Source organism: Rattus norvegicus, chromosome 10 (genome assembly GCF_036323735.1).
Source record: "Rattus norvegicus strain BN/NHsdMcwi chromosome 10, GRCr8, whole genome shotgun sequence".
NCBI classification, from domain to species: Eukaryota; Metazoa; Chordata; class Mammalia; order Rodentia; family Muridae; genus Rattus; species Rattus norvegicus.
In genome coordinates this window covers 41,060,508-41,082,198 of record NC_086028.1, presented here as the reverse complement: position 1 = coordinate 41,082,198, position 21,691 = coordinate 41,060,508, and the positions used below count along the sequence as shown (strand labels likewise).

General features: G+C 40.3%; 2 long non-coding RNA genes across 3 annotated transcripts in view; one reads left to right on the top strand and one right to left on the bottom strand.

The window, feature by feature from the left end:
- Window positions 1–21,691, top strand: part of LOC102552882 (uncharacterized) — a 91,333-nt gene that overhangs the window by 18,788 nt on the left and 50,854 nt on the right. The window contains exons 3-4 of one of the 2 annotated variants that reach the window (XR_005490216.2): window positions 23–144; window positions 21,007–21,042. This is a non-coding gene — a long non-coding RNA (uncharacterized LOC102552882). The remainder of the gene's footprint in view (window positions 1–22; window positions 145–21,006; window positions 21,043–21,691) is intronic. The other variant, XR_005490217.2, reaches the window with a different exon arrangement.
- LOC134480796 (uncharacterized) overlaps window positions 21,052–21,691 on the bottom strand; it is a 186,430-nt gene continuing 185,790 nt past the window's right edge. The window contains exon 4 of the long non-coding RNA XR_010055623.1: window positions 21,052–21,617. This is a non-coding gene — a long non-coding RNA (uncharacterized LOC134480796). The remainder of the gene's footprint in view (window positions 21,618–21,691) is intronic.

Sequence of the window (21,691 nt, the reverse complement as noted above, 5' to 3'; positions counted from 1 at the left end):
TGCATCTTTTTCCCTATTGTAGGTCTTGCAGTCACATCCCACTGAAGTTCTATGTAACTCCCAAATATCAGGAAAGAGATGGAGTTTAGAAAACAAGGGAGCAACCTTGGAAGTATATGGCACAGTCAGGGGGCTCTGTAGCAGGTAAGGGGGCATACTCCATAAGTTCTCCTAAATTGTCTTGTTTCTATCGGTTTTCCCCCTTGCACTCTTTTACTTAACACTTTTAACGTTTTTCCTAACAGCCTCCCCAAGTGCTCTTTTAAAAACCCAAAGTACTGGGGTGGGAGAGATGGCTTGGTTGCTAGCTTGTTGGCTGCACAAGCCAACAAGGACCTCAGTTTGGTTTCTAGGACCTGTGTGAACCCCTAAAGAGCAGTAATAGTGGGTGGTGTGTGTTGATTATTCTAGAACTAGTGAGGCTGACATGGGCAGATCCTTGGGGCTGGCTGGACAATCATTCTACCCTACTTGTTCTAAAACAAAACAAAACACAAAATAAAACACAGTACACTAAGAAACAACACTCAGACTGTCTTAAGGCTTTCAAGTACCTACTCATACACATGCATGTGAACGTGTACCAAGCAAGCATGCACATTCTTGTACATATGTGAACAACCCACACACAAACACATAAACACAGAATATTAAACCCACAGTACTCAGCATTTTGTGTCTTTCTAAAGTCACTTATAGGAGGCATCATGATGATCCTAAAGGTTTTCAGGGACACAGCACTTTCAGAGTCCCTCCCAGTCTTCAGAACCCTCAAATGTGAAGGCCAAAGGTTAAGGGAGTTTGGATTCTTTTGACATTGTGGTTTTCTCTTTTGAATGTCCTTGGAAACTAACCTGAACAGCACATAGATGCAATCAGGAAGATTCAGGTACCTTAGTTTAAGTATTGCTGCCACTCAGCTGGCCCTGTGATTGACAGCTTGGGCTCTAGGTGCGAGTATTGGGTGCTTTGGGTCTATGGCCTGTGGGGCTCCATGGGAGTCATTTAAAAGCACTAGGGACACATTCTTGTGTGACTCCTTGAGTTCCTAGCAGGATGTTAATAAAGGAAACAGACCTGGCCCCTGGCCCACCTATATATGCTCAACCTTGAGTCATCTTCCTATCTCTGCCAAAAAGTCATGGAACCAAGCAGTGACATGTACCCCATTTGCACTGTGTATTTGGACTTTTAATCTATGTTTGTGATTTGAATAGAAAATGTTCCACATCCTGTTGGAACTCCAGTCCACTTTCTGGTCTGCTGGGTGCCGGGAGATAGAGATTCCTTGTTACAGCTTTCCTGGCTACTGGTGGCCATTTCTAAAGTCAAAGGTCAATTCCAGTGAACAGTTTCTAAATCTACTTTCTATGTCTTGATGATCTCACTTCTGCCATTACCAAGGTCTGCTTCAGATAGACTACTCTTCTTGGCTTGAAAAAAGAAATTAGAATGGGTCTTTGTGGATAGAAGTGAGAATTGCCTTATAGTTAAACTCTGCCTTTAACAACATTTTTATCACTTATGAATCTTACCTGCTCCAAAAGCCAAGTTGATGGTGTAGTCCATGTCTGCTGCTCTCCTGTACATTCTGTATTTATTCTTTGGCATAAACATTGCACCAAGTATCTATTGATTATTCCCTGGTGTTCTAGTTAGATTTTGGTCAACCTGACACAGCCCAGAGTTCCCTCAGAAAGGAGTCTCAACTGAAAGACTGCCTAGATCAAATTTACCTGTGAGCACGTCCTATAGGATTCCTTTGATTGTTCATTGATGTAGAAGGACCCAGTTCATTATGCGTGGTATCATTCCCTAAGCATATGGTACTAGGCTAGCTAAGCATGAGCCTGTGAGCAAGTCAGAAAGCATCCTCTATGGATTCTGCTGTACTTTTCGACAGTGAAGTGAGTTCCTGGCTGAGAGGTGGTACCATGCAGAAAGCAAGCACGCCTCTCTGACTTCCTTCAATGATGGACTGTAGCCTGAAACTACCAGCTGAATAAATTCTTTGGTTCCCTACACTGTTGTTTAAAGAGTGCTTTGTCACAGCCACAGGGAGGGAAACAACAACAACAACAAAAAAACCCAAACTAGAATAGTCTGCTTAGTCATACAAATGTGGCCCTGCATTGTCCACCTTCCACAGGAAAGTTAAACTAACTGGATATTTTTCATACTTTCTCTTGAGAGATGAGTTTCCTAACTCCTCTAACTTTACCCTAGTACACAGATTTGTGCAGCATGCATGATATGAACCCATAACCCTGCAGGCACTATAGTCATGCTCAAATTTGAGTTGTCCTAGAGACTTGATGCCTTCTATCCGTGGATGAATGTGAGTGCCTAGCAAGCCTCAGTCTCTGCTCCATACTTTGTCTCTATATTTCCTCCTGTGAGTATTTTGTTCCCCCTTTTAAGAAATACTGAAGCATCCACACTTTTGTCTTTCTTCTTCTTGAGCTTCATGTGGTCTGTAAATTCTATCTTGAGTATTCTGAACTTTTGGGCTAATATCCACTTATCAGTGAGTACATACCATGTGTGTTCTTTTCTGATTGGGTTACCTCACTCAGGATGATATTTTCTAGTTCCGTCCATTTGATTTGCGTAAGAATTCCATGAAGCCATTGTTTTTAATAGCTGAGTAGTACTCCATTGTATTAATGTATCACATTTTCTGTATCCATTCCTCTGTTGAAGGGCATCTGTGTTCTTTGCAGCTTCTGGCTACTATGAACATAGTGGAGCATGTGTCCTTGTTATATGTTGAAGCATCTTTTGGGTATATGCCCAAGAGTGGTATAGCTGGGTCCTCAGGTAGTACTATGTCCAATTTTCAGAGGAACTATCAGACTGATTTCCAGAGTGGCTGTACTAGCTTGCAATCCCATCAACAAGGGAGGAGTGTTCCTCTTTCTCCACACTCTCAACAGCATCTGTTGTGACTGGAGTTTTTGATCTTAGCCATTCTGAATGATGTGAGGTGGAATCTCAGGGTTGTTTTGATTTGCATTTCCCTCATAATTAAAGATGTTAAACATTTCTTTAGGGGCTTCTTGACTATTCAATATTCCTCAGTTGAGAATTCTTTGGTCAGCTCTGTAGCCCATTTTTTAAATAGGGTTATTTGATTCTCTGGAGGCTAACTTCTTGAGTTCTTTGTACATATTGGATATTAACTCTCTATCAGATGTAGTATTGGTAAAAATCTTTCCCCAATCTGTTGGTTGCCATTTTGTCCTATTGACAATGTCCTCTGCCTTACAGAAGCTTTGCAATTTTATGAGGTCCTATTTGTCAATTCTTGATCTCAGGAAATTTTCGGCTGTGCCCATGTGTTCGAAGCTCTTCCCTACTTTTTCTTCTATTAGTTTCAGTGTATCTGGTTTTATGTGGAAGTGTTTGATCCACTTGGACTTGAACTTTGCACAAGGAGATAAGAATGGATCAATTTGCATTCTTCTACATGCTGACCTCCCCTTGGACCAGGACCATTTGTTGAAAATGCTGTCTTTTTTCCATTGGATGGTTTTAGTTCCTTTCTCAAAGATCAAGTGACCAAAGATGTATGGGTTCATTTCTGGGTCTTCAATTCTATTCCACTGATCTACCTGCCTGTCTCTGAACAATAACATACAGGTCTTTTTATTACTGTTGTTCTGTAATACAGCTTGAGGACAGGGATGGCGATTGCCCAAGAAGTACTTTTATTGTTGAGAATAGTTTTTGCTATCCTGTGTTTTATTATTCCAAATGAATTTGCAAATCTTTCTAAGTCTATGAAAAATTGAGTTGAAATTTTGATGGGAGATTACAATGAATCTGTAGATTGCTTTCGGCAAGATTTTTACTATATTAATCTTGCCAATACATGAACATGGGTGATCTTTCCTTCTTCTGAGATCTTCTTCAATTTCTTTCTTCAGAGACATGAAGATTTTGTCACACAGTTCTTTCACTTGCTTGGTTAGAATTACACCAAGGTATTTTATATTATTGTGACTATTGTGAAGGGTGTCATTTCCCTAATTTCTTTCTCATCCCGTTTTTCCTTTGAGTAGAGGAATCTTAGCCATTCTGATTGGTGTAAGGTGGCATCTCAGGGTTGTTTTGATCTTCATATCCCTGATGACTAAGGACTTTGAACATTTCTTTAGGTGCTTCTCAGCCATTCAAGATTTCCTGTGTTGTGAATTTTCTGTTTAGTTCTATACCCCATTTTTTCATTGTGTTGTTTGGTTTTTGGAGGTTAGCTTCTTGAATTCTTTATATATTTTGGATATTAGTCCTCTATTGGATGTGCAGTTAGTGAAGACTTTTTCCCAATCTGTAGGTTACTGATTTGTCCTACTGGCTATATCCTTTGCCTTACAGAGGCTCTCCAGTTTCTTGAGGTCCTATTTATCAATTCTTTGATCTTAGAACCTAAGCCATTGGAATTCTGTTTAGGAAAGTTCTCCCTGTGCCAATGATTTTTCTTTCTCTCCTCCATCCTTCTTTCTCCGCTTCTCTCCCTTCCTCCTTTATCCTTACTTCTCAGCCTCTCCTCTCTCTGACCCTGTATTTCTGTTGTATCCCAGGCTAGCCCCAAGCCCCCCAGTCTTCTTGCTAACATTTATTTGCTTACTCCATCCTACCCGACTCATCCCTCTTTCTCATATTTCTTCCCCACACTAGTGATTCTCCATGCTTGCTCCACGTGAGAATGGTCAGAGTCCTTTAATTTATAAAAATTAAACAAATAAAAGTCAAAATATAAAACCACAAACTCAGGGTCTTTGTCCTAAGATTTTGATTCCCATATACTTTCTTCAGAAGGGACTAAGACTCAAGTTCATGGGACACTTTAATTTAGCCAACTCCAGACTATGGTTCTGTGGGTACAGATTTGTAAGTCACTGAAGAAAAATGAAGAAGGTAAAATTCATAACCTAGTAAGATGTGTGGGACTGTCAGATGTATTCATATTCTAAGTCTCAGTGTCTTTGACCTGTTACATTATATTGTAAAAGGAATCTTTAAAAGGACAGAAAGATGGGAGATGGTTCCAGCCAGCTCTCCTGTGGCTACCTGTTGAACAGTCCCTCTTTCCAATGGCTAATAGCTTCATTTCCCCGAAGCCATCACTACTGATACTACTCTTCCTGCACAATCTGGTTTAACTAGAACCATGACCTTCCTAAAAAGACCACATATTTTAAAATAACCCTGTCAATGCCATGCAGCCTTTCTTATTTTTCCTTTCTTCTTTCAGAGCCTCCAGTTTAAATTTTGCTGCAAATGTACTTGTATTATTTACTTAGCTCACCGCTCTGACAAGAAACCTAACAACAGCCTCTCATGGGAGTATTTATTTTGACCCACATTTGCAGGGTACAGTGCACCATGACCTGGAAGTCAAGGGAACAGGTGCATAGGGCAGCTGGTCACATCACATCCACAGTCAGGAAGCAGACTTTGTATGCTTTGTATCCTTTGTATGAGTTAGGAGACCCTGGTTTTTTTTGTGGGGGATTTATTGCGTGTATTTAAGGTGGGATCTAGACAATTCCTAACAGACATACAGGGAGGCTAACATAGTCTACATAATCTTTCATAGGCATGCTTTCAGATTTATTTCCATAACAATACCAAAACTTAGCCAATTGACAGTCAAGATTAACCATAAAATCCATGATTACTGCCTTGATTAACCATAACATCTATGATTATCTTTCTTTAAAACTACTTTTCTTTCTGCAGTGCTCAGTGTGGCTGCTTCCCCAGAAAGGCAAACACTTTTTCTTTGTAGTGTCCTGTGTTCTCTGGTGTATGGCTGGCGACATACGCTCTCAACTAGAAAATGCTGAGCTCTGTAATCTCTGAAAGCATCCTTCTTGTTCATGTTTAGAGCTGGATATATATCCCACTGCTTCAGATGTGTGGTTCCCACCCTCAGAATCTCACATGCAAAATAGCACTGGCATTGTCCATGCCTACACAGTGAAATGAGGCGTTGAGAAATTCTTTCAATTAGTGTCTAATTAGCTCTGAACTGCTGGCAGATAAAACGGTGTGGATTTTATTGCAGTAGGTATCAAAGTTTACAATGCTAACTCTATAGAAGCTGGCAGTTCCATAGAGGAATTGGCAGCTTTGACGGAATCCAAATCTATTCAGTCTCACCCCAGATCCCAGCACCTCTTTCTGGATGAATAACTGCCTTTTTAGACTTTGTGCTGAAGTTGTATAATGTAGAAGGCTAAGAAAAAGAAGAAAAAAAGAGAAGAGAGGAAATAATGTTAGCAGCATGACACATAGGAGAAAAGGAAGGAAGCCACAAGAACTCTGAACAGGCGATCTTGTACCAGAGGCCAGGGAGGAGAAAGACCACAAAACACCATGAAATCTAAACAGTGCCTTTGTCTCCTCAGTCTGCGTTTCTGTGAAGTTACTTGGGAATATGGAAGAATCCACATGAGCAATGAATCTCTAAGACTTCAGAATCTCCTTTCTAATTTATCTGTTGATGTCCTAATACACAAAGCCACAGTGTCTGGAAACAGAGCCTTTTGAGTTAATTGGGCTTAAATGATGACTTCATGATGGGGTTAGTATCTTTGCAAGAAGAAACCCTGGGGAGATTGCTGGCTTACATTCTCTGTGAGACATGTGAAGGCAAAGAGAAAAAAAAGCAAAAAAAACAACAAACCAAAACATAACAAAATAAACCTACCAACCAACCAAACAAACAAAAACCCTAGACCTCTTCAAGCCAAATGGACAACCATGGTGTCCATTCCTGTGCCTGACTTCCATTTATGAGGTAGCTGAGAACAGAACATTGTAGCTAAGGCATTCCATCTATGGCATTTTGGTGAAGCAAAGAATTAAAGAAAGAACAAGAAAGGACAGTAAAGAAGATAAGGCTTCTTACCTAAGTTATGGAATTCTACATTAAGTATAATGTACTACATCATTTGTGTACCCAGAGAAACTACTAAAAAACCCAAATAAATATAATTATAAGTCAAAAAGACACTGTAGGCCCTTGCTTATTAGGTGCATAATGTCAAGTCTCATCCCAGCACCAGAGACAAACTGACACACTCACAAATACATAAACACATACAAATACACACATATGTACTCTCTCTCTCTCTCTCTCTCTCTCTCTCTCTCTCTCTCTCACGCACACACACAAACACATTCACACAGAGAGAGACACTCACAAGAAATCATCAGTATGAAATTACAAAAATTGCTCAAATAATTTTGGCAAAGAAAACAGAAACAAAATTAAAAAATTTTAAAGAGGGAAAAATCAGCAAAATTAAACATATCATATTAATAAATATGATAACTAAAAATAAACTGACTATGCTCACTTTAAAAAAAGATCCTTATGAGGTCCCAAGGTAGCCCTCTGTGAGTCAGGAACTGGTCATATATCTAAAAGAAAGCCATTGTTAACATACTCTAAGTAGACAGAAGTAAAAATAATAAATCATTTCAACAGTGATGACTTGCAAGCAAGATTCTCTATTAATATCAGATAAAGTATACTTTTATGTCAGAGTTACTAGATGAAGAAAGGAATGACACACACTGATTAAAGTATTTATTCACCCAGACACCAAAAGAGACAATGCACATTGATAAAAGTATGAATCTACCCAGATGCAGTGATCCATTACAGATGTACCCAAACAACAAAGTAGCCCAACTCCCAGGACAAAAGCAGAAACAGAAGGGAGAAATAGATAAATCTACAATTATGCTGAAAACTTTCCTGGTCTTTCTCAACAGTTGAAAGAACAACTAGACAGAAAGTCAATAAGGATACAGAATCGCCCAACAACAGCATCCATCAGCAGGATCCAGTCAATATTTGCCAAATGGTCCATCCAACGGCAGCAGAGTTCACATTCTGCTCAAGACCCCAAACACATGAACAAAAGAGGCCAAAGACTGGGCCATAAAACAAACTGTGGCAAGTCCAGACAAATTGAAATAACTACAATCCACTCCAACTTAAATTTATCAGCAGAAATAGCCACAGCACTCTCGAACGTGTGCCAAGTAAACCATATGTGGAGAGAACCTGGGAGTCCAAAAATTACCTGAAGTAAATTAAAATATACAGTGACTAGAATGAAGTGCTTTCAAAATTTTATGAGCTATACCTGAAGATATAGTCAGCAAGTATATGTATAGAAACCAGCCTACACTTATTTATTTATTTATTTATTTATTTATTTATTTATTTATTTATTATTTATGTCATGTGTCTGTATGTGCTCATAAATGCAGTTGCTCAAAGAGGCCAGAAGAAGGCATCATATACCATGGAGCAGGAGTAACACGTGGTTCTGATGTGAGTGCTGGGAACTGAACCCAGACCTTCTCCAAAGTCACCAAATCACTTTTTTTTTTGAATGATGATTCTTTTTGTTCCCTCCATCTTTATTAAATTGGGTATTTTTATTTACATTTCAATTGTTATTCCCTTTCCTGGTTTCCAGGTCAATATCCCCCTTACCCCTCCCTCTCCCCTTCTATATGGGTGTTCCCCTTCCCATCCTCCCCCCATTACTGCCCTCCCCCCAACAATCACATTCACTGGGGGTTCAGTCTTGGCAGGCCCAAGGGCTTCCCCTTCCACTGGTGCTCTTACTAAGCTATTCAATGCTACCTGTGCAGTTGGAGCCCATGGTCACTCTTAAGAGCAGAATCCTCCTTCCTTCCAGACACTAGAGTGAGCATCATTTTCTATTGTGTGTTTGCTTTCCCTATTCTTCTGATACTAACTTACCTTAAAAGCATTTTTTGAGACTATAACTACAGATGAATGCATTTTTTTAGATTATACTATACTTTAGTCTATAAATAAGTTCAGGGCATCAATAATAATCATAAAAAATTTAACGTAAGAAATTTTAGTAAGAAAAATTTTAGTAAAGTTAGAACACTTTAAATTAAGAAAAGTTTAAAGTAAGGAACTAGATTTAACAAGAATACCAGGTTCTTATTCTTTTTCCATTCAGTCTCTGTTTTTCAGGCACCTCAGTCTGGAGACCAGAGATTAAATGCCATCACCTGCTAAAAGCTACTGATTTTTTTGATGCCTTATAGTTTCCAGAAAATCTCCCTAAAAGACATTAGCTATTCAAAAAATAAAAAAGGAAAAAACCCTTCTCCAAATTCAGTAGTAGTTTTGACTATCTCTCATTTTACATATATATCAATTATCATAATAACTAGATGTATATTTTGGTGCTTGACATAAATGTAGATTTCAACATACTTATGAACTCCTTGGTATCTGAATACTTGATAAGGAAATGTCAAAAAATAATGTCAAACATTCTGACAAAAAATAGAATATTAAAATCTAGAGCTTGAGGAGGGCTGGGATGCAAGTTTATGGTAGAGAACTTGCCTGGCATGTTTGAATCCCTGGGTTCAATTCTCTGCCAAAGGGGATAATTGAGAACTGAAAAGGATTAGAACTTCAAGTATTGAAGTAGGGCCAGCAGGTCACAGCTCCAATTCAATGGGCTTATCTCTGGAACTTCTGAGCAGTGTCCTAGGCAGGGTTTGAAACCACAGCCTGTAGACTATAATGGACCTTCCTTCTTGGTTCTGTTTTTATCCTTTGCAAGTTTGATAGCACCAGAATGTTTCAATGATTGCTGTCTACCACTGCTAAGTTGACACTGACGCCTCCCTAAGATATTTCTTCTATCAGCATGGCAAAGCTCAAAGACACCCAGGACCTTGGAGAGTTTTATCACACATGCTGCTTGTTAGGTTTTCCAGGTGACCTCTCTGATATCCCCTCAACTTCAGGATGGTTATGGTAATTCACTCCCAGCTTGTCTCATGGGCCAATGAGAAAATTGCATTAGAAATCAAAACAGTTAAAAAAAAACAAACAAAAACTCTGTGGCCCATAAAGGAGTTGTCAGTTGACCTCCTACTCCTCCTGCTTTGAAATGTCTCCTTCCTATGATTCCAGAAAAACCATGGGTAATTACATCTTCTATTCTAACAGAACCATCAGCCCCACTGCCATGGTTCTAAATGGTACTATTTAGAGTGGCAAGAGAAAAGCAGCAAAAGATCCTTGACCGGCTTTCAGGCAGAATTGTCATTATTATAATTATAATGCATAGTGCAGCCTATGATATCTGATGGCATCCCAGGACACTAGGACAGAGTTTGATGAGGACCAGTCTGCTATGTTAACTAGAAATTGGATTGGACATGAGTGCTGTCATCAGGACGGAAAGCTGTCAGAGAGCATAATAGTGAAACGGACAAAAGGCACCAAGGAGTGGCATCAGAGACCGAGGGAAGACAAGGTGCCCAGCAGGGCTCTCTGAGACCAGAGGTTAGGCCAATCTCATTAGAAACCATCATTAACAACTCCTAAGAGGGCATCGGGTCTCCTTAGAGTGATTTGCAGAAGGTGCTTAACTCCGAGGGCTGCCAGCAAAGAAAAACAAGACCATCCAAGGGGGCCAGATGTGTAATAGTGGCGGTATCAGCAACTCTCATGACCAGATTCTTTTAGAGAAACAAGAGCTTGGGCTTTCAGCCTAATGTGCTATTTTGTATTTTACTTCTTTCTATCTTATGTCTGTCTGTCTGTATGTATGTATGTCTCTCTGTCTCTGTCTGTCTGTGTCTGCCTCTGTGTCTCTCTGTCTCTGTCTCTGTTTCTGTTTCTCTCTCTCTCTCTCTCTCTCTCTCTCTCTCTCTCTCTCTCTCAGGTTTACTGCGAGCACTTCAAAGAGAATTATACTTCTATTTTCTCTAACTTCCATAGCCCACCCTCATCTTCTATGACTCATTTGAGTTTCTAAAATGAAGCAGTCTTACCCCTCCCTGGACTGTAAACTCCCTAAGGGAGAGTGAGCTGTCTAATTCTTCACGGACTGCATAATATTTAAGATGACAGCCATTCACACTTCTCTAGACTTGGATTTCATTATCCACCCTCTACCTGCTTTAAAAGATATGGCTCGAGATCTTTCTATCTTTGTGAACATCTGGTTCAGCCTCTGTACTGATCTCCATCATGTAGTCTCATCTCCATACCCTCACTGTGCCTGAATCCATCTTCTATCTACTGCCACACCAAGGAGACAATCACAGGCTTTCTCACTCACATGGCTTTTCGTGAAAATGCCCGGAAATTCTCCCTGGCTAGTGGTCTAGGCAAACAAGCCCTATTCTTGAAGACAAGTTATGTGGTTGCCACCCTGGGTTTTCTGCTCATTGCCCACTGTTCATGATCACTCAGTACTGATTCTCTGTTTGTTCACAGCACCCCCCCCCATGGACAGTCATACCCTTGCCTTTCTAGTTCTGTTTGTGTCCCTCTGTTCCTCTACATGAAATCTTTACCTCTCTAGCTTCTTTCCTTTGATCTTTCCTTCATACCAAGGTGACACCACCACCCTGGGATTTATCCTGATACCTCAGGATCTCTTCCACTCCACTCGGCAGTATCCACTTCAACAATGGATGTGATCTAAGTCCTGTGGGTTTGAACACAGGGACATCCCTTCTCTGTTTTTATCTTCTCTACTTTTATCACACAACAATGTCAGCAGATCTACATGATGGCTCTTCATCAGACTCTTTATAAACTTCATTTCTGATAAGCAGTGATACCTTATTGGTACTTTTTCATGCTCAGAACTATTTCTTGTTAGGAAAGATGAAAATCAAACTGAATACTGCAGCTTTACAAAGCCCTGAAGCTTATCTAAAACCCAAGGTTAGCTACGGCCTCTGGAGTTTTGTTCCATACCGTATCTGTGTTAGTTCCAAACCTGGTCTCAGTGATCAGATCTGTTTGCAATGAGTAGGGATACAGTCATGCATGGAGCTGGGACATGGAAGCAAGATTTTTGGCCCAGTGTATGGGTCAGGCAGAAAAGATGATGTACAGATGCTTACCTGGCTTCTCCTTTCCTCTATTATCTACTCCAGACTCCAGTGCCTAGGATGGTGCCACCCACATTTAAGACAGAGCCAACACCCTCAATGAATCCTATCTGGACACATCACCACAGGCACTTGTCCATGGGTCAGGCTGTTTCTCCACACTCAACTCTAGTGTTCTATAATGTCCTCAAATAGGTCATGTTTTCTTATTCCTTAGCCCACCCACATTCTATTTCTGGACTATTCCTAGCCCGTCTACTCTGCTAATCCAGATACAGTTTTAAAGTCACTTTCAAGCTTAAGTTCTTATGAACATCTCTTGATGCTCTAGAGCAGTGTTTCACAAACTGTGGGTCATGACCCCTTTTTAGGGGGTGTCAAACGACCCTTTCACAGGGTTGCCTAAAACCAAAATACACACATTTACGTTGTAGTTCATAACTGTAGCAAAATTACAGTTATGAAATACCCACAAAAAGAATTTTATGGGTGGAGGTCACCATAACATGAGGAACTACATTAAAGGGTCACAGCTTTAGGAAGGTTAAGGATCACTGCCTTAGAGACTCTACTGTGCATTCTTATAGCACCCTTTGCCTTCCAATAGTGAAAATACATAAATTAATCCCTATGTTGTCAATAAAGTGTTCACAAAGCTGTCTGCACATAAAAATATATTAGTGATGTTATTTTCCTTATAATTTTGACAAACTGCTACCCAATTTTTGGATATAGGTTAGAGCTTACTCTCTTAAACGATAATTTCCTATGTCCCATGTGATACATGGAGAGGAGGAATGTGCTATGAAATTCATGCTTACTGACTGACATCTTTACATGAAGACTTGTCACAGCCTGTCGTCCCTGACATCACACTCTTATTCCCAGTTCTGTCTCATCTGTCAGAATAAATTTCTAGCCAGATTGAAGGTACCATGTTCTAAGTATATCTAGGGCTGAAATGCAGAACCAGAGTCCGACATGGTCCAAACACTCAAGAGATGGAGGCAGAAGGATTGATGTGAGTTTGAATTTGAAGTTTGTGGCCATCCCAGGCTATAGTGTGAGATTATGTCTCTAAGAAAGAATAAATAAAAAACAACAACAAAGGAAAACAGAGGCGGGAATATCTGATGTGAAGAAGTATTCATAAACTTTCTGCAGCTAGGTTATCATGTGACCTTGGTCTCCTGGATTAGAGCCTTGCATTCTCTGAGAACAGAATCAAGGTCAATGCTAGCCATGATATGTAAAGCAGGCTATGAGAATGTGTATAACCCTCTCTGAGGATTTGTACATCTGTCCCCACATGAAGTGAGCCAAGAAGTTTATAGGGAGTGGAATTTGTTCAGAAGAGGAAAACAAATGCAGAAGAAAAAACAAAACAACCCCCTCCCTGGGTTTGGTGACATTGGTGTGTCCTTAACACAGTTACCCTCAAAGCCAAGATCCTCTAGGACTAATCAGCCACACAAGACCATGAAATTCCTCTTTTAAAATAAGCTACTTAGAATGGGAGTTCCTGTCATTTGTGATCAAAATAATCCTAAGAGATGTATGATTTCTCAAAGCAGATGAACTTTAAGTGAATTTTTAAAGGCAGGTCTGTGGAAAGAGAAGCCAACTGGGCATGGAGAATAACAGATCCAACACATAAAGGTTGGATCAGCCTTGTGTGTTTGTGGAGCTGCAGAGGGATGCTTGTTGTAAATGTTAAAGAGAAGAATGTTCAGCACCAGCTCTCTGTTTTCTGAAAGCTAGCATCCCATACTCATGTCTGCCGACTTCCCTTCGACCGCTTGGCAAGAGTTAAGAGTATGCCCCAGTGAGTTGATGGAAACACAACAAAGCAAACAGGAAATGCTTTCATGGACAAATGAAAAATTCTGAGAGAAGCAAAGAAACCAAGCCAAACCTGCTGACTTCCCACACTTCATTAAAGGAATAAAGGGACGAGACTGATGTTAAAGGCTGTCCACTGGCTGACTCACTAATATTAGTGTTGTAAAATATGCACATTAAAAGTCTTCTGTGGGCAGATAAAATTTCATGAGTCATTCAGTGTTTACTGTGTGATGGGTAATGAATCCAGCATCAAAAAATGGTAATCTTAATGTCAGCTCCCTTTGTGGCCAGGGGGCCTGGTAAGATCCTGAGGCTTTAAGGGGCAGTGTGCTTCATGGGTGTTATAGCTAGAGATGGGACACCTCACTACTCCGATGCTGTTCCTCCTTCTACAGTGCTATTCCTTCTACTCCTTATTCACACTCATTATGCCAGCCTTCAGGTCCTCTGAGGAATGCCATTTTCTCTGTAAAGCCTTCCTCGAGAAGGCCACATCTTGCTAGAGACTCTCCTAGAAGTATACAGCTCATTCTTTGAATAACCCTATTTGCAGTTCTACTGTTAGTGAAATGATAGACTGGCATATAGTGATCTTCTCATTGGATCTTAAGCTCAGTGAAGGCAGAACCTGATCTCACCTGCTTGCTCCTTTGTGTGTCTCTCTCATGCTGGCAGAACAGCTGAGCTCAAAAACAGGCCCTTGGTGTTTTCTAACTCAACCAGTTAAGCTGGATTAACTCCCTTGCAAACTGCCTGTCTGTATCTCTTTGTCTCTTTTCTAATCCATTTCTTCATCTTGTTATATTTTCTTCCTCCAGTTGGAAAATTACTGGCAATGTGAACATAATTGTGGGGAAATTGAAAGAATGATGCTTCTTTTCTGAAAGGGACAGAGATGATGAATTTACAAAAGATAAGCAAGCAAAATAATTTCAAAGAATGATTCATGCTGTGCAGAAAACTAGGCTATTGGGCTGGACACACAGAGGTAATGTTTCATCAGCTTAAAGTGGTTACCATGCAGACACAAGGACCTGATTTCAGTATCCAGGGCCCACATGAAGAAGCCTGGCGAGGTTCAGACTTGGAATCCCTGGGCTGGGTATCTGGGGAAGGGTACGAATCCCCAGGGGTCTCCCACCAGACAACATAGTATTGTGCTATTTCTGTAAAAGTGAGAGCTTGTGTCTCAAAAATGAGGTGAAACACTTCAAAGTCTCCTGTTCTCTGCATATTGACCAGTTAGGGGTCTCTGTTAACTACCATCTACTTCAACAAGGAGCCTCCTCTGATAGGGTCAAGTTATGTATTAATGTATGATATAGTGATAAGTTATTAGGAATACTTTTAATCCTATGTTCATTTAGCAGAATGTTTTCTCCTAGGGCCTATAACTTACCTAAGTCCTAAGTCTTGGACTTGCTGACAATGTCATAGCTGGGTCTTATCTCATGAAGCAGGCCTTAAATTAAATCAGATAATGGTTGTTTTACTCCTGTAACATTTAAACTTTTATTGCATCTTGCCGGACAAATTGTTATTGCCACTAGCTGTGTTCATAGTTAGGTGAGATGAAGGATTATTTTTCTTTTTCAGTAGTGTGTACAACATTTTAAATCATGAATACTGGCCAGCAGGGTTGAATCTTCCATTTGACTACTATCTAGATTTCTCTGTATCATACAGGTCAAGTATGTGCTGTCTTCAGCATTAGGGTCTTACATTCAATTTCTGGAGTTAACCAAGAGCATTGTTGAGGGTCTATGGGACCCCACTGACTAATAATTCAAAGGGATGTAGCCCTTTCCTGTACTAGGGATTTTGTTAGTAGAATATGGTGTCTAGTTGGAGTATTATCACTCCACTATAAAGTAACTTCACTTAAACTCTTTTTATATGTGTGTGTGTGAATATTTTAGAAAGCTTCTACAGTTATGGGTTTCCGTGTGGCTTTTTCAAAGTGCCTTTGCTATACATGTGCAAAGGGTGTAGGTCTGTCCTATGCATGCTCTCTGGTTGGCAGTTCAGTCTCTATGAGATCCTATGGTCTCAGGTTTCCTTGTAGTGTTCTTGGCACCTCAGGATTTCCCCAGCTCCTCTTAATGTTTTGCTGTGGGTCCCTGCATCAGTTTCCAGCATTGCCTTGTTTAGCCTCAGTAGAAAGAAAGGTACTTAGTCTTGCTACAACTCGATAGGCCAAGGCTGGTTGATATACATGGGAGCCCCAGCCCCCTTTCTGAGGAGGAGAGAAGTGGATGAAGGATAGGGAAAGGGAGAGGGAGGGACTGGGAGGAGAAAGGAGAGGAAGATGCCATTGAGATGTAAAATAAATAAATAATAAAGCAAGCAGGAAAAAGCTGCCTTTGTTATTTCCCCCCTCATTTTTTTCTTTACCTGCCCTCGCATCCTTCACCCCCTTTAATCTTAACTCTTCCCTTCTCCCTCTTCTTCCTTTGCAACACTCTATTCTATATCCCCTCCCTAGCAGATCTCCCCCTCCCCCATATCATGGTGCATTTTAGATAGAATGTCTTTATTTTTTTGACAAATTTATAATTGTAAACAATGCATCTTGATTACACTTGTCTTAATTCTTCCTCTCCCCCCTTTTCCAGGCAACCCCAACACATTCTGCACCCCGTTCATGCCCCTGCCTTTTTCTTTTATAATCGGCGTGGTCCAATTGGTGCTAAGTTTCTGGAGCATTAACTGATGTTGTTGGCTTGAACTTCTATAGAAGATAACCACAAATTCAGTGAGTTTGTGACTGCAGCAGCCACACCGTGTTCAGAAGTCCGCACGACACAGCACTCTTTTTCCCCCATTCCGTGGTCCTTACTTTGTTCCCTCCACCTTCCATGCTGTTACCTGAGCCTAGAGGAAAGACACGATCAAGATACCTCATTTAGAGTTGATCTGCCAAGAATCACTTAGGCTCAGCAGCACTTTGACCAGTTATGACTCTTTTCACTAACTCTTGACCACAGCAGAGGGAAGGTTCTCTGGCTACAGTGGAAGGCAGAACTGATATATGGGTATATCACAGTTGTACAGAAGATAGCTTGAAGACATGTCTATGTAGTAAGACGACTACAGTACTAGCTTCCTGGCCAGGGTGCAGTCCATTTTAAATTATGTTTTTAAGTCCTGAAATTATATTTTTTGTCATTTATCTTTTTTCCTCTATGTTTCTTTCTTCCATTATTTCTTTCTCTTTCTTCTGGTCTCTTCTCTCTGTTTTTGTCTTCACAAGCCTAACTATTCTAGCATCCTTGGCTAAGATGTCTCTGTATTTCTACCAGATCATTTTGCCAGATCATTATGATTTCAATTTTGTGTTCACTTTCCCATTCCTTATATATAGGTAGTGAATTGGCTTTTCTGTATTTATCTTATATACTATACTTTATATTTTCTAGAACTGTTTTTAGATATAGTTTTATTTCCTATTTTTTGTCCTCTACATCCTTTATTTCCTGCCTTTGTCTTAAATGGTTTGAAGTGCTGGGCTGATGGAATGGTAAAAGCACGTGAGAAAGCAACTCTGCCTTGGTCTTGAGCACGGAGAGGAAGTGTTCAGTCTTTGATCAGACACTTGGCTTTTCTTTTCTTTGTTTTGGTAGAGATTCTTTTTACCTTTCTATGTGTATGAAGTGTGTGTGTGTGTGTGTGTGTGTGTGTGTGTGTGTGTGTGTGTGTGTGTCTGTGTGTGTGTGTGTGTCTGTGTGTCTGTTTGGTAGAGATTCTTTTTACCTTTCTATGTGTATGAAGTGTGTGTGTGTGTGTGTGTGTGTGTGTGTGTGTCTGTGTGTCTGTGTCTGTATAGATAGATAGATAGATAGATAGATAGATAGATAGATAGATAGATGATAGAAATATATGTGTGTGAGTGTTTGTGTGTGTAGTGTATAGCACAGAGAGTATGTGGAGATCATAGGACAAACGTGTATGTCACTCCTCGCTCTCTACCTAGTTTAAGGCAAACTCTGTCCTTTCCCATTGCATATCGAAGTCTAACTGCCCCTGGTCCTCCAGGGGTTCTCCTCCTACCTTTATCTCCCTCCAGGAGTGATTACAGATGTGTACCACTGTGTCCAGCCTTATACAGATCTGGGGGTTTGAACTTAGACCCTCAAGCTTATAGGGCAAGTACTTTATTATACACCGAGCCATCTCTCCAGCCCTATTTTTGTGGATATTGTTTTGGAAGTTTCTGTCTGACATTCCTGAATATTTTGTAGTGTGTTTCATTGGCAGATTTTTCATCTAAGAAATAAATTCCATTGTTGATTATGTATAAATCTTTTCATAAATTTCTTAATTCTTCTGCTGATTCTGTTACTAATTTTTACAGGTGTATTCATGGAGGATCCTGGTTTATAGCTTTCTTTCTTTGTACTGTCTTTGATTTGCTATCAAAGGGATAATGAACTTACAAGGAATTATAAAATATCCCTTCCTATTCATTACTGTGAAGAAATCCTGAAGGTAGATCATTGTAACACTTCTTTTTTTTTTTTTTTTTTTTTGTTTAGCAGTTTAGCAAAACCATCTGGGCTTTGATATTCCTTTGTGGGAAGTTTTAAAGCTATGAATTGAGTTTCCTTAACTGTTGAAGGGTAAAGGCTCTTCAGCATGTGTTGGCATAGCTTGAAGGTGTTTGACCATGTGATCAAAGCCGTCACATTTATATCTAGAGAGCAGTTGTTAATACCTCCTTCTTATTTCATATGGAATGGTTCCCCTGCAAAATTCTTGTTATTGGTAAAGGGTTTTTTTTTTTTTGTCAGTCACTAGTGGTTTGCTATCAATGACAGATACACATATATGCATTTGACTATATGTAATTGATATTGCTATGTATCCCTGGCTGCCAACAAACACCCCTTATCACAACCTGAAAAAGACCTGGATTGCTTTAACTTCATTTTATTTTTTTTGTTTTCTTTTTAAATAGGCTTCTGAACTAGGCTAAGACAGTCAATAGCAACTTTTCATTAAGGTGCATGATAGGAACTGAACCCAGGGTCATGTACATACAAAAGAATCTCTAACATTTTAGCCCAACCTTGCCTTATTTGATTTTAGATAGGTATCTGCTAGGTCGTCCAGTGTGGTATCAAGCTTACAGTGTTCTTCCTGGACTCTTGAGTACCTGAGTTTTCAGGCCTGAACCTCCATACTAAGCTAACCCTGCTTAATAAATGTCTTCAGCTCTTCTCCTAGCCTTGTGCATTAGGCCCAGATGCACTGAATAGCAGACACAGTGTATTTGAAGATGTTACTATTGTCTTTTTGTTACTAACTTACAGATTTATTCCACTGTGGTCAGAGAAATAAATTAATGATTTCAATTTTTGTTTGCTTTCGCTGAGACTCTGATTCTGTGCATGTTAGATCATTTGTTACTGTGATGCAAATTTTATTAGCAAATTGCCATTGGGTTGTTTGTGCTTATTGAGGGTAGACTCTGAGACTACAATAGAGGGAGGGGGCTAATTCAGACTCAGCCTATTTATCAAGAGTCATCTGAGACTGTCTCCTAGGCCAGGTTGGTCTCTGTGAAAGGGAGAACTGATATCATCAACCAGCTAAGGTTTTTAAACATTACCTCCTTGAGAATGACTGCAAGGCAAACCATTTCTGACATAGATTACCATTGTTTTTCCCCTAGTTAAAAAGTAAAGTGTGAGGGAGGAGTGTTCTGCATTGGGAAGAGAAGGCAGGCACTCATCCATGGAATGACAACCTGCAGTGTGACTATTCCAGCAGGATTTCTCCTAGAGGTTGGAAGCACCCAATGGGATGCTGTTACTTTGGCTGGCTCTGTAAGCACCCAATGTAATGTTCTTTTGTTCTCAGCTGCTTCTGTCCATGACGATGAGCTGCTACTTGCTAATGGTTCTTTTATTTTGCTCACTGCACATATAATAAATTCACTCAAAACCAAAAGCTCAGCTATGATTGGTCCCTTTCCTTAGGAAGTACTTGCAAAGCCTTGTGTGCCTGAGGCCCTCATTGTGATTGTTTCTCTCCTGCTTTCTGACCGTTGTTCTGGTTGTGCTATTCCTTTCTTTCTTCCAGTTCACTGGTCCTTCCTTCTTTCTCTGAAATGTTCCTGTGGCTTTAGCCTTCTGATCTCTGAATACAAAGTTCTACATTGTCATACTGGATTATTATATTTATTTCCTTATCACTTACTATTTCAAGTGATGGAGAGATGGGTCAGTGGTTAAGGGCACATACCATTCTTGCAGAAGACCCTAGTTTGGTTGCTAGAACCTAAGTCAATCAGCTCACCTGTAACTCTTGTTCTGAGGGATCTGATCACACTCTGGACTCCTCAGGTACCCAAACATGTACATGCACATACCCATATACAGACACATGTGTACATATAGTATTTAAAATTAAACTAAATCTTCAAAAGAAAGATGTTGTGGCAAAGACTTAATTTTTTTCCATTTGTCTCACATGTGTTCTTAGTGGTTTAGGGAAACTTTCTTTAATGCTGTTGTCAAGCTCTAATCAAATAGTTATCTGGATGTTGGCATCTCTCAGCAATCTCCTCTTTGACGCAAGGTTGGGCTGTCCCTGTTTCTTGTCAGGATGGGAAATTTTCAATTAGAATTTGAATTTGTTATGAGTGCTCAGATGCTATATAAGCCTTCTTTTTTGCTTCCTTTTCCTGATACCAACCACAAAGGGAACATTGTGAAGGGATTGCTGCCTTAAAGTAGCCCAGAAAGAAAAGGAAGGATTTTCTACTTGGGTTTAATCTATACCTGTGGTAAGAATCCTACTGATGCTGGCCATTTCTCTGAGTCTTCTACACCAAGCGTTTTTGACTGACTCTGGCTTTAGGAGCCAAAGTACTTCCTTCTGCTCCCTAATGTCTCATGGTGAAACCAAAGTTGGGGACCACCAAAGGGAATCAGTGTCTCAGTTTTCCCCAATTTGATCAACCTGGGAGGTCAGCTGTGCCTTTGAACTTCCAGCTTTGAGGGGAAGTCCAGGTTTTCCTACAGTTTGACCGGAAATGAGAGTTGACGACAGTGCAGCAAGATGAAATCCCTCACTTGGCTGCATGGGGTGGAGGAAGGCGGGTGCTCCTTGGTATAATATGGGTGGGTAGGAATGAAACCATCCAAAATACTCTTCATTGATGGGGTTCTAGATGAAGCCAAAGATTTTTAATTTGATATTTTGTTGTAACAGGATGCCAAGAATCTCATATAAAGAATACCATGACAGGTGAGCTTGTTGGGTTTTTTGTTTGTTTGTTTTTTTTATTATTCGCTTTACAACCTGATCTCTGTTCCCCTTCCACAGCCCCTCCTCCCATTCCCCATACCCTTCTCCTCTGAAAGGGTGGAGCCCCCCCCACAGGAATCCCCCAACCCTGGCACATCAAGTCTCTGTAGGGCTATGTGTTTCTTCTGCCTCTGAGGTCAGACAAGATAGCCTTGTTAGGGAAACATATTCCACAGATAGGCAACAGCTTTTATGGATAGTCCCCACTCAAGTTGTTCCAGTCCCACATGCAAACCAAGATGCACATGTGCTGCATATGTGTAAGGAAGCCTAGGTGCACCCCATGTATGCTCTTTTGTTGGTGATTCAGTCTCTGAGAGCCCCCAAGAGTCCAGGTTAGTTGATTCTCTTGGTCTTCCTGTGGTGATCCCATTGCATTCAGGGTCCTCTATGCTTCCCCAACTTTTCTATAAGAATCCATAAGCTCCATCCACTGTTTGGCTGTGGGTTTCTTCACCTGTCTGAGTCAGCTGCTTGATGGAGCCTCTCAGAGGACAGCCATGCTAAGCTCCTGTCTGCAAGCATAACAGAGTATCATTAATAATGTCAGGGATTGGTGTTTGCTCATGGAATGGGTCTATAATTAGAC